Source organism: Oryctolagus cuniculus, chromosome X (assembly GCF_964237555.1).
Source record: "Oryctolagus cuniculus chromosome X, mOryCun1.1, whole genome shotgun sequence".
Taxonomy (NCBI): Eukaryota; Metazoa; Chordata; class Mammalia; order Lagomorpha; family Leporidae; genus Oryctolagus; species Oryctolagus cuniculus.
The window spans coordinates 25,031,379-25,045,201 of NC_091453.1; the positions used below are offsets into that span (position 1 = coordinate 25,031,379).

General features: G+C 41.9%; 1 long non-coding RNA gene across 2 annotated transcripts in view; it reads left to right on the forward strand.

Annotated features, from left to right (window-relative positions):
* Window positions 1-13,823, forward strand: part of LOC103351789 (uncharacterized) — a 112,864-nt gene that overhangs the window by 48,801 nt on the left and 50,240 nt on the right. For both annotated transcript variants that reach the window (XR_011385625.1, XR_011385624.1), the window contains 3 exons: window positions 1,102-1,155; window positions 2,206-2,306; window positions 7,721-7,931. This is a non-coding gene — a long non-coding RNA (uncharacterized lncRNA). The remainder of the gene's footprint in view (window positions 1-1,101; window positions 1,156-2,205; window positions 2,307-7,720; window positions 7,932-13,823) is intronic.

Genomic DNA, 13,823 nt, shown 5'->3' on the forward strand with positions numbered 1-13,823 from the left:
GTCTTTCAAGTAAATTAAATCAATCTTAAAAGAAAACAAAGCAACCACTTAATCTGGTGCTCAAATAAAGAAAAGATTCTTTAAACACTATTTGATAATCTTTTATTTTTATTATTACATCTGTATCTTTTACCACATAGAATGATATGGGACATATGTAGTTACTTATTACTATAAATAATAAATAAATACACATACATATTGATATACAATATGTAAGCATACCTACACATATGATACAGAGTTGCGAGCCCCAAAACATATGTGTGGTATTTTGAGTGATTGATTCACTAAGAAAGTTCTCATGGACAATTGATTGGTTTACATACTGTATGTGGGATGTGGCTCAATTCCATCTGCATCTACATCAATGCTAGTGGGAATGTAAAATGGTTGAACCTCTTTGGAAAGTAGTTTGACAATTTCTCATGAAATTAAACATAAACTCACCATAAGACCCAGCAATCTCGCCCCTAGGTATTTAGCTAAGAGAAATGGAAGCTTGTCTACACCAACAATTATACACAAGCATTCTAAGAGCTTTATTTACAACAACAAAAACTTGAAACAACTTAAATGTTCATCAACGGAAGAGTGATTTAAGAATTCTGCTCTGTCCATACATTGGACTGCCGAACTATGTAAAGGAAACCAACATCACGGATGAATCTCAAAACTGTTATGTTGAGCAAAAGAAACCATACACGAGTACATGAGTACATGCTGAACGATTCCATTCATATGAACCTCTGACAAAGGCAAAGCTAACTCCTAGTCGTCGACAGTGACTCAGCGCTTGCTAAGGGCTAGAGAGCACATTAGCTGTGAAAGAACAGAAGGAAAATTTGGGGAATGATGAAAATGTGCTATATCTTGATGATGGCGTTGTTTGCACAGGTGTATACATTTGCTAAAACTCACGTACCTTTACAATGCTGTTTTATATCTCACAAGTCAATTTTAAAATGGAAAACAGTTTCCAGGTTAAAAAGGAAACATGATTTGAAATAGTTGCGATGAAGATCTACGGTTCTGCAGATATGCTACACTTGTTCCCACGGTTCCCACGCCACTGACATCTCCTGCTTTCCCTTGTCACAGATGCAAGCCTAATGTTTCCCTGTCTTTTCACAAACAACAAAGCTAATGGCTAAGGTAAGTCTAGAACCCCTGGCACTTTTTCCCCATGATTTCTCATTTTTGTCTTTGTAAATCATTTTCCTGCTTTGTGAACTAATAGCAGCATAGGCCTTTGGGAACTAAAGCTCAAATGTCTCCCATTTCACTTCAGCTTAGGAATTCACAGGATATGTGTGTGGATGTGCATTTGAAACCTGCATTTTTCATTAGATTCATCCTAATAGACTTCCTAAAATTCCCTTTCTATACCAACCATATTGTGTAGGAGTCTCTGGACCCAGGGTAAGTGGCTCCAGGGTTCCTTGCTGCTAGGTTTGTATGTGAGTCCAGTCATAATGGAACCATACTGATGTGCACGTCCCTTGATAGGGGAAAGTAAACTGCTTGTGCGTCGCATGCCATATTTTCTTTTGCTTGCTGTCTTCTCCAGCAGGGAGGATTGCTGACAGCTGAGCAGGCTACCTCATTAGAATTCACTGGGTGAGCGGAGCCTGCATTTAACTGTTGAGGGAATTCTTGCACCAGAGGGTTGGAACGATGTACATTCTCTCAGAAAGCTGCTTGCTTCCTGCTTTGCTGTTGTAAGGAGGGGATGGCTGATACCCACTCTACAATGGCCCATACCAGGACATCAGGAAACACCAAACCACTCCCCGACCAGGAAACAGCAAAACTCCTGTCCAAGATCTGCCTATTTCAGGATATCACACACCTTCCAAAATGGTGATTGTACTTTATTCCTCTCAGAATCCAAAGTCTGTGCCAAGCTGGCATTCCTTTTCTCCTAAAAGCTCTGCTAGGGTTTGTATAGGGTTTGTCACCCAAGGGTTCATTACTGGAAGCTTAGGTCCCAATGTGAAACTATTAGGCAGTGGTGGGAACTTTAAGAGCTAAAGCCCAATGGGAGGTAGTTAAATCATGAGGGGCCTTGACCTCAAAAGGGACTACTGCTGGTCTTGCAGTTTGGGTTAGCTTCCTAGAGAGTGGGTTCTTTTAAAAAAGCAAGAGCAGCCCCTCTCTGCTCTCTGACTTCCTGTCTCCTGATGTGACCTCTCTCTTTCACAGGTGCTCCTCCCATGATGCCATGTTCTGATACAGCCAGCGGAGCCGTCACCAGAGGATGAACTCACGGGGCCTTCAATCTTGGCCTTCTAGTTTCCGACATGGTAAGCTAAATAAACTTCTTGTTCTTATAAAGTCTCTAGCTTTGGGCATTTTGCTATATGTGAATTCAACTGATGATATCAGAAATGGATTAACACAAGCTCCTAACACGCAGGAATTTGACCCTTTACTAAAAGGGTTGGAGGAAGGACGAATGTTCCTTTAGTTCCCCCTGAACCTTTGGCATTCTGCCTGTGATCACACCGTAGACAACGCCTTTCCACTGTTGATTTATCTGACATGTTCCAAAGCAATATTGGGGCCTTTGCCCTAGCCTCAATCCTGACTACAGGAGGTCTTCAAGATCATCAAGTCACACCTCTTTGTTCTATGGAGACAGAAGCCAAGAGGTGATATGACCCACTGCCCGCTCTCCAGCTCTCCAGTCGCACAACAGAGGACTCCCTGAGATTGTGATCTAAGATCCTAAAGACCATATTCCTCACAGGGGAGCTTGATCTTTCCCTCAGGTCGCACCACAAGAGATTCCAGCTTCCAGGCGCTAAAGCAATGGCGCCCCTTTGTTTTTAGCTAGGTTTGAGTCAAATCAATTTATGAATAATGGCATGGCAAACTGCATGTGGGGACAGATGCAGAATGATTTATCAACCCCGAGGGAGATGGAGCTCATGTCTTAGAATCTCAGAGGCGCTTTGCCCCGTGCTGGCAGCTGTTAGGAACAGGTTCTATGTTTCATGAGATGACAAGAGGTATCAAATGGTGATTTTCTTCAGAAGAGGCCGAATAGCCTGTTGCAATCCAAGTTAAGTAAAGAGTAAGGAAAGGTTGCTGTAGAGGCTAGTAACATGAAGAGTGCAGACGTTTCCTCTGTCTAGAAAGGCTTTTGTCTCCTTTAAGTTTCTCTTTCATTTTTCCCTTTTATTTTCAAACTAAAGGGGAAACATGTGTTGGTTGTAAAAAAAAAAATTCAGACAATAAAGAAATGTATTTTCTACCAGGTATGCATTTCTGTGTAACAAACTATCCCAAAACTTAACAGCACAAAAAATTGGCACATACTTTTTAAATTTTATTTGACAGGTAGAGTTACAGACAGTGAGAGGGAGAGAGAGAGAGAGACAGGTCTTCCTTCCATTGGTTCAGCACCCCCCCTCAATGGCCACTACGGCCGGTGCGCTGCGCCGATCTGAAGCCAGGAGCCAGGTGTTTCCTCCTGGTCTCCCATGGGGTGCAGGGCCCAAGCACTTGGGCCATCCTCCACTGCCTTCCCGGGCCACAGCAGAGAGCTGGACTGGAAGAGGAGTAACCGCGACTGAATCTGGCACCCATATGGGATGCCGATACTGCAAGCAGAGGATTAACCTAGTGTGCCACGGTGCCGGCCCCACATATTTTGTTTTGAAGCTGAAATTTAAGTAGGGCTGTGCAGGGACAACCTGATTCTCCCCCTTGAGATGTCTGAGACATCGGCTGAGAATGGTGCAAAGGCCTGAGGCTGGCCAGGCACTTCTCTCTCTTTCCTCGTGTGCTCGCCAGGCCTCTCCATGTACTTACTTCTTATCCTTTCTAGTGTGCTAGCCTCTGGGTAGTGAGACTCTACATGGTGAGGGGCTTCCACACAGTATCCTGGGCAGAATCTGAACGTCTTCTCGTGGCTTTAGCTTTGGAAGTTCCAGAACATCATGTCCACTGTATGCTATCGGCCAAGAAAGTCACTAAGGTGAGCCCAGATCCAACAAGAGACACACTGGACTCCATCTCTTGATAGGAGAAGTAGCAAAGAATTTTTTACCATCTTCAGTCAAGCACAAGGTCACACTCACAGAAGCTTAATCATATGCCCTCGATGTGACTTCTGTCAGCACATGAGTGTGTATATTCTAATAAATGGAGATACCACTATATTCCTTGCAGGAACCAATGCATTTGGATCTGGGTTCGACTTTGTCTTGTATTGTGTTGTGTTAAGGGGTGGAGGGGTATGTGCTGTAAACTCTGCAATTCTGTTGCAAGCTTTGGATTCCTCAACCACAAAGTTCTGCTTCAACAGTGTAGTTCTCTTTGGGAGTTTTATCTATGTGTGAGCACTAAAAAAATGCATGATGAGTGTTCTCAGTGCTCTTTGGGGTGTTCCAAATAACTCGGAGAGCTGTAACCACATACCTTGTCTCCTTTTATCTTCCCAGATACCCCATGAGGTCAGTACAGTAGAATTGCGTGGCACCCACGTAAGCAAATTCAACCGATAATACTTTTATCTGCACTTATTAGATGAGTTCAAAGAGGTTGGGTAACCCACCGAGGGCACACAGCCAGAAACTAAAAAGCCCAGCTTCCAATCCCAGTCAGTTTGGTATCCAAACTCATGCCCTGAACCCCTTCCATTCATTCGGATTTTATAGAAGACAAAACTAAAGGTTAAAAAGTCATCTGGCATGTTTCACTCCCCAGAGTGGTTGCAATAGGCACAGAAACATGACCAGCCAATTCCCATATTCTGGAGTGTTAACCTCTCATAAAGTGTATTTTGTGTTGCCTGTAGCAACAAAGTTTATTGCTGCTTCCATTTGCAGAGACTACTTCTACAAGCTTAACTTCTCGAGAAATCTAAGAGCAGTGGGAACAATATTGAGTGGAGAGGGTTGGAAACAACCCAGTCCATTTTCCAGCAAACTAAAAGATAAACAAAGAACAACTGGAATTGACATTTGAAATATGATTTCAAGACGTCATGACTGGGTGGATTTTTGTATTATTTCTCACTTCCCTGCCATTAGAGCTACGAAGAAGCCACGGGTGCATCCAAGGGTTGACTCTAGAATAGGTCTTCTTTACCTTTTGTCATCTGCTTCTGCATTTGGTTTTGACCTGATTCAACAGCTGTGCCACCAGTCCCATCCAGACCGAAGCTGGGCTGGTCACGGCCCTACTGACAAGTCGAGCCATTGCGATCAGGCAGCTTTCTGGTCCTTTGCTAGCAACTGTGCAATGTTCAGAGCAGAGACCTTCTGCTTTGTTCTGCATGGACTTCTCCAACTGTGTTTTTATTGCCCTGGCTCTCTCTGTCCCCATGCACTTTTGCTTAAATCCACACAGGACTGGAGTGTAGCTCTCAGTGCAACCACAATCTACAAAGGTAATGAACACAGCTGGAGTCTTCTGCGAAATGCTTTCTAACAAAATGTCTGCTGCCTCTGGATGTCTATAAATGGCCTTGACCCATGAACGTCTGTCATTGCGAAGATGGAATGAGTTTTGGTAGATACCTTGGGCTTGAAGAGAGAGAAAAGAAAACCTTCAAACCAGAATGATGCCGTGGAATCTTTTGCTCCATTATTCATTATTCCTTTTACTTATAGCGTGTTCTTTTGTGACTGCATCATTCAATAAACATTTGCTGAGGGCTTCTCCTACGCCAGGGACTGACTGGACATGTGCAAGCATGTACAAGATCAAATAGAAAATGGTCCCTGGATCTACTCCCTGAGAGCTTTCAGCGCAGTGCCAAAGCTTCTATACTCCTGCTGTTAGGTATTTCTTTCTTTCTTTTTCTCCCCTAGCCTCTTTCCACTGCCCATTTTTGTGAAGTTGTTTCACTTGGGTTTTACTTTCAAATTAATAAATTCACTCTTAATGTCAACTATTGTTCTTACAAGTTGTTATTATTATTGTTATTTTAAGTTTGTTATTATTTCAACTAAGGTTGGTTTTATTCATATTATCCTTTAAATTCACTATGATGCCCATTTTTTATCTCTTTAATCATTTTTAGGGTCTTTATTTTGTATTCTTTAGATTTTTCAGTTATTTCAGTTTTAAGCTGTCTTCTTCTTGTTGCATTTGCTCACTATCCCTTATGGTATTTAATTTCCTTGTGTAGCTAGTATATTTTTTATTATGAGTTTATCTTTAGCTTTTGTTTCCTTCTGTGGGAGTCCCTATGGTCTCAGACCCTAGGGTTTCTCATGCCTTGGACCAGATTTTATGTTAATTTCTCAACTTGGGTTTTCTATACCCACAGGTAGTATCAATTAAAATCCACATCTACCAGCAACAGAGGCCTAGAGTTTTGATTTTTCAAAGATGTCTTTTTAATTCCCCTGCTCAAGGATCAAAATACACAGCAAGTATCCTTATTGCTTCGCTGAGCCTGTGGACAGAGTAATTCTTTGCTTTTTTAATGAACACGATATTTCTGTGCCTCCAAGCTCTACGCAGGTGGCTCAGTTGGAGCTCTCACTTTTTATGGGCCCAAGGCGACAGTTTCTCCATGTGAAAGCATTTTAAAGTCCCTGTGTCTGTCCCTGGAACCTATATCTGGGCTGAAGCTCCTGAGGGACACCATGGCACCAATGTGTATTTACAGCTCTGGTTTGCATTTCTCTTCTCATTCGGAATATGGGTGTTCCTCTTTCTCTCAAGCCAAATCTCTTGATGTCTTTCTCTTTAACAATTTGGGAGGGATAGTTCTGTGTCCTTCCCAGAATTTCCATACACCATAAGAGAAAAGTTTTCTTTTACTTAGTTTTTAATATTTTGGAAATTGTATTTGGAGCACCTATACCATTTCATGAACTGTGCCCCCTTATATATTGTGATCACTGAGAGTCTATGTGGTTTTTTCAATGATTCATTAGAAATACTAGAAGGTAAAGTGGCCGGTGCTACTGAAGATGGGTACAGCAACACCAGAAAGTAGAACTTAGAGCTAGTAACACTGAAGAAGTGAGAAGAAAAGTATTAAGTAGACACACAGAAGCTCAAAAAGCATGAGGTTCTAAGGCCAGAGCTTCTGAACAAACTGATTGACACACCTCTATCACACAATTACCACAGCTTATTACATCACAGTATAATAGTTCCTACGCAGGATGATGTCCCTGCTGAGGATTCGTCCTCCATGGAAACTACAGCTACTGCTGTCATTGTGTGTTTGAAGCATTTTGACATTGTATGTCAACCACATTTTGACACTATATGTCAACTGCATTTTGACATTGTATGCCAAGCTCTTCAGGACTGTGAGATGCCACACATCTAGGGGTGGGAGATGATGAACATGTATGGCCACGGTTGAGAAACTTGAATGAGTCACCTGCAAGAATACAAGTGGGAGACTATTGGTTGATGCTCATTCAATAGGATTGAATTATGTTAGTTGTATCTGTCTTGCAAATGAATGGAGGACTAGATACTTCCCATTACCTGGAAACTGGAAGTGAGTGAGAGGCCCAATAGGGGCACTGGTTTTAAAATAAGAAGAGATGGAATGGGAGGTAGGTCAGAAAAAGGAGCTGGGCGCAGCCTCAAAGATTGTAGGGAATGTGGCGAAGCTGTCATTAAAGTCTCAGGCTGCCAGCAAGGCTGGGACGGTAGCTTAAAATAATAGGCAAGAAGCCCAGCTTCAGCTAATGTTAGAGCAGCCTTGGTTATTTTCAAATGAACTTTTTTTCAGGCAACTGGAACAAGATAGTCAGAAGGGGTCAAGGCGGGAAGCAAAGGCTTCCAGAGTCCAGAGGATCATTGACCTCGGGGGAGCGAAGATGATCCCTGTGAAAGCTTTGGCAATGAAGTTCACGGTGCCGTCTGAGACGGAGAGAAAGCCGGCGAGCATGCGAAGCCCCTCACTGAGAGAAAAGGGAAGAGAAAACAGCTCTGGTGACTGGGTGAGCTTGACTCTAGGTGATCTTTTAGAGTGGATAAAGATTGTTTTCAGCAACTTCCATTTCTGCTCTTCTATCTCTCAGAGTCCTGCCTTCCCATCCTTAGTTCAGCTCCCGACCTTTCTCTCTGGCTGGATTAAACTCCTTCCCACCCTCACCACTTCACTGGAACACTCCTCTCTAACATCACCAATGGATGCCAGCTCCAGGGAAACCTTCACCACGTTCATCTTAGTTAACACTGTGCTGAAATTAGCAACAGGATTGAAGTGGGTTGGGAAGATAGCGGGAGGTGAGAGTGTAGCGATAAAGGTATTTTTTATGCATTTCTAATAGGCCAGAAGAGATTTCTTTTAAAAAAAATTTATTTTTCTATTTCATCTGAAAGGTAGAGCAAGACAGAGGGGAAGAGAGGAAGAGAGGAGAGAGAAAGAGAGAGATCCCCCTCCACCAGCTGGCTCACTCCCCAAATGGCCCCAACAGATAGGTCTTGTCAGGGCAAAGCCGGGAACCAGGAACTCCCACATGGGTGGCAACAGCCCAGGCATCTGGGCCAGCCTCTTGGGCACATCATCAGGAAGCTGGTTTGGAAGTGGACCACCATAACGCTGGCCTCAGAAGGGTTTTTTTTTTTTTCTTGTGGTTGGAAAACGGGGATCTCATGGACACCAGGGTCTTGAGGTTAGCATGGCTTTAGGTGGGTTGCTTCCTTGTCTAAAACCTGTGGAGGAAGTGAGAAATACAGTAGGGAGTAACTTCCTGCTGGGGAGAACAAGACTCAGAGACCACAGTTATACGTGTATTCCTCCTTCCTAGACCCCAAGTGACATTAAATACTAATTGTTCTCATTTGTGTAAATGATTTCTGTCTCATACCTTGAGAGGCAATAAAACTGATATACGTGTTAAATGTGAATCAGATTAGGTTGTTTTGATTTCTGCTCTAAACCCTGCCACTTAGCAAAGTAAGCCACTTGAGGGGGTTCACCACATGGAAGTAGAATATATGAGTACACAGGTCTGTTTCACTCACACCTGTCATCAACTCATATATTTCCATCAAGCCAAAATTATTCATGAACATGAAAAGAATGCCACTTTTGAAACAGCCAAAATATTCATCAACAAGTGAATAGATACACAAATTATGATATTTAACACTGTGAAATACTATTCAGCAATAATAAAGAATGAGCTACTGATAGGCGTGACAGCATGGATGAATTGTAAGTATAGTATGGTAAATTTGCAAATAATATGACTTTCTATAATCTACAAAACCAATCCATGGTGCAAAATACAATCTGAACAAAGTTTTTTTTTTTTTTTTTTTTTTTTTTCTGAGGGTTGGGGCTGGGATTTACTGGGAAGGGATATGATGGAACTTTCTGGATGATGGTCTTGTTTTTGTCTTGATAGAGGTTAGGATAGTCTGGCTTTATGCCTTTGTCAGAATTCATCAAATGGTATATTTAGGATATGTGTTTGTGTTTCATTACATGTAAATTTAGCCTCAAGAGAAAAAGAAGCCATAATCAAATATTGAACTTTAGTTGATGATATGCATACAAGATGCATCTGGGGAGAAGTCCTTTAGAAATGCATCCAAAACTAAAGTTGGATGATGGGAAGATAAAAGGATGGACATGTAACAAAGCACCTGTACCAACGTATTCGTGATGGGAACCAGGTGTTGGGTATATGGGTGCTCATTGTAAAATTTCCTCAACTTTATAGTATGTTTGCCAATTTTTTTCATGTTAAGCAGAGAAAAGCAAACCAATTTAAAGTGAGTAAGATTCAGGGACAGTTTGAGTCTGGAATTTTGAACCCATCCCTGACTGAGTCACCCTTGTTATAAAGTTCAGTGTATGCATGTATCTTTTGGTCCATAATTCCTTTCAGTCACCCACCTAGTCAGCCTCTTTAAGCCTTTATCAACAAGCCTGCTTGAGGGGTCCTGCCTACCCTCCTTCCAGTGGAGTTTTAGATATCTTACAAATGTCCAATTATTGAATGGAAATTATTGGGACACGACCTATGATCATTCTCGATTGCAGAAATAGATAGATGCGGGGACTTAGACCCTGATACATCAGCATACACAACTCTCACTTCCTTTCCTCCCTGCCCACTCCCTTAAGCTCTATTGAATTTGTAATGACACGATCTCTCACTTCCCCAAATTGTATTGTAAAACCAGAAAACATATACATTTATCTGGAATGGAACTTCCCTTCTCAGGACCTTATTTGCCCAGAGGACAGGCTGCTATTTGCCTGTGGGATGGGCTGACACCACCTGACCTTCCCACCATCACAATATCTTGCACGTGTACATTACATAGAATGCCAAGTGTAGGTCAAAAGAGGTTGCCAGGAAAACAAACAATAAAAAGCTTCCTCATTTTCCAGGCTTGGTAGCTTGAAGACAGAATGCTGCATTTGATGGTTTTCCATTGCTATGTTAAACATTTTTGTGCCAGGAGATGAGACATAAATAAGTGCACACAGAAGTTAACCTTAATTTTGAGGCAGAGAATTATTTAAGTTCATTCCTGCTATAGAACATAAAGTAGTTTCTACCGAACGATTTAGTTGAAATGGAGGACACTTTATTTATTCAATTTCTTCTGGGCCAAAGTCACTTGAAGTCAAAGCTGATGGTCCACATTTCAGTTTTTAAGGTAATCAGAAAGCATTGGTAGGGGGACTGATGTTGTGTCATAGTGGGTTAAGCCGCCGCCTGCAACACCGGCATCCCATGTGGGTGCTGGTTCAAGTCCTAGTTGCTTCACTTCTGATCCAGATCCCTGATAATGCTCCTGGGAAAGCAGCAGAGGATGGCCCAAGTGCTTGGGCCTTCGCACACATGTGGGAGACCTGGAAGAAGCTCCTGGCTTCTGGCTTCGGCCTGCTCCAGCCCCAGCTATTATGGCTGCTTGGGAAGTGAACCAGCAGATGGAACACCTCTCTCAGTCTCTCCTTCTCTCTCTGTAACTCTGCCTTTCATATAAACAAAATAAATCTTTTTTAAAAAAGGCTACAAGGAAACCCATCCTTGTTTAAAAAGAAAGGCAGAAAGCAAACAAGCAAGCAAGCATCGATGCTGATGGTTAAGATGTGGCCTAGGGTGCCTCTCTTTCTTTGGGTTAGAGTAAGCCTTAAAAGGAGAGCCAGGCTTCAGCAAGCAGGGCAAAATCCATTTGCAATGGTTAAAGCCCAAGAACAGACATGAAGCCCTGTTCTCTGGCTGGGATGTTTTGTATTCATTCAAGAAATATCCACTGGGTATATTCTATGTGCCAGGCATGGTTCTGACATTCAGGTCCTTGTGCACTGTCCCCTTTTTTTTATTTTTATTTTTATTTTTTTTTATCTTTTATTTAATGAATATAAATTTCCAAAGTACGACTCATGTGTTACAATGGCTTCCCCCCCCATACCGTCCCTCCCACCCACAACCCTCCCCTTTCCCACTCCCTCTCCCCTTCCATTCACATCAAGATTCATTTTCGATTATCTTAATATACAGAAGATCAGCTTAGTATACCTTAAGTAAGTATTTCAACAGTTTGCTCCCACACAGAAACATAAAGTGAAAAATAATAGATGATTTTTTTTTAAATGATGATGAAATCAGATCTGACCTATTGTCATGTTTAATCCCAGTGAGAGTCAAGTTGGGAATTGATAATTTCTTTCTTTCTTTTTTTTTTTTTTTTTTTACAGAAGATCAGTTTAGTGTACATTAAGTAAAGATTTCAGTCGTTTGCACCCCTATAGAAACACAAAGTGAAATATACTGTTTGAGTACTCGTTATAGCATTAAGCCTCAGTGTACAGCACGTTAAGGACAGAGATCCTACATGAGGAGTAAGTGCACAGTGACTCCTGTTGTTGAATTTACCAATTGACACTCCTGTCTATGGCATCAGTAATCTCCCTATGCACCAGTCATGAGTTTCCAAGGCTATGGAAGCCCCTTGAGTTCTCCGACTCTTATCTTGTTTAGACACGGTCATAGTCAAAGTGGAGGTTCTCTCCTCCCTTCAGAGAAAGGCACCTCCCTCTTTGAAGACCTGTTCTTTCCACTGGGATCTCACTCACAGAGATCTTTTTGCCAGAGTGTCTTGGCTTTCCATGCCTGAAATACTCTCATGGGCTTTTCAGCCAGATCCGAGTGCCTTTAGGGCTGATTCTGAGGCCAGAGTGCTATTTAGGACATCCGCCATTCTATGAGTCTGCTGAGTATCTCACTTCCCATGTTGGATCACTCTCCCCTTTATTTATTCTATCGGTTGGTGTTAGCAGATACTAGACTTGTTTATGTGCTCCCTTTGACTCTTAGTCCTTTCATTATGATCAATTGTGAACTGAAATTGATCACTTGGAGTAGTGAGATGGCATTGGCACATGCCACCTTGATGGGATTGAATTGGAATCCCCAGGTATGTTTCCAACTCTACCAATTGGGGCAAGTCAGCCCGAGCATGCCCCAAATTATACATCTCTTCCCTCTCTTATTCCCACTCTTATGTTTAACAGGGATCACATTTCAGTTAATTTTCAACACTTAAGAATAACTGTGTGATAATTACAGAATTAAACCAGTCATATTAAGTAGAACAGACAAAAAAAATACTATGAGGGATAATGTATTAAGTTGTCCATTAGCAGTCAGGGCTATGCTGATCAAGTCACCGTTTCTCATAGTGTCCATTTCACTTCAGGAGGTTTCCTTTTTGGTGTTGAGTCAGTTGTCACCGATCAGGGAGAACATATGGTATTTGTCCCTTTGGGACTGGCTTACTTCACTCAGCATGATGTGTTCCAGATTCCTCCATTTTGTTGCAAATGACTGGATTTCGTTGTTTCTTACTGCGGTATAGTACTCTAAAGAATACATATCCCATAATTTCTTTATCCAGTCTACCGTTGATGGGCATTTAGGTTGGTTCCAGGTCTTGGCTATTGTGAATTGTGCTGCAATAAACATTAGGGTGCAGACCGCTTTTTTGTTTATCAATTTAAACTCCTTTGGGTAAATTCCAAGGAGTGGGATGGCTGGGTCGAATGGTAGGGTTATATTCAGGTTTCTGAGGAATCTCCAGACTGATTTCCATAGTGGCTTAACCAGTTTGCATTCCCACCAACAGTGGGTTAGTGTCCCTTTTTCCCCACATCCTCGCCAGCATCTGTTGTTGGTAGATTTCTGAATGTGAGCCATTCTAACCGGGGTGAGGTGAAACCTCATTGTGGTTTTGATTTGCATTTCCCTGATTGCTAGTGACCTTGAACATTTTTTCATGTGCCTGTTGGCCATTTGGATTTCCTCTTTTGAAAAATGTCTATTGAAGTCCTTGGCCCATCTCTTAAGTGGGTTGTTGGTTTTGTTTTTGTGGAGTTTCTTGATCTCTTTGTAGATTCTGGTTATTAACCCTTTATCTGTTGCATAGTTTGCAAATATTTTTTCCCATTCTGTCGGTTGTCTCTTCACTCTCCTGACTGTTTCTTTTGCAGTACAGAAACTTCTCAATTTGATGCAATCCCAATAGTTGATTTTGGCTTTGACTGTCTGTGCCTCCCGGGTCTTTTCCAGAAATTCTTTGCCTGTGCCAATATCTTGAAGGGTTTCTCCAATGTTCTCTAATAACTTAATGGTGTCAGGACGTAAATTTAGGTCTTTAATCCACGTTGAGTGGATTTTTGTGTAAGGTGTAAGGTAGGGGTCTTGCTTCATGATTCTGCACATGGAAATCCAGTTTTCCCAGCACCATTTATTGAATAGACTGTCCTTGCTCCAGGAATTAGTTTTAGATCCTTGATCAAATATAAGTTGGCTGTAGATGTTTGGGTTGATTTCTGGTGTTTCAATTCTGTTCCATTGGTCTAT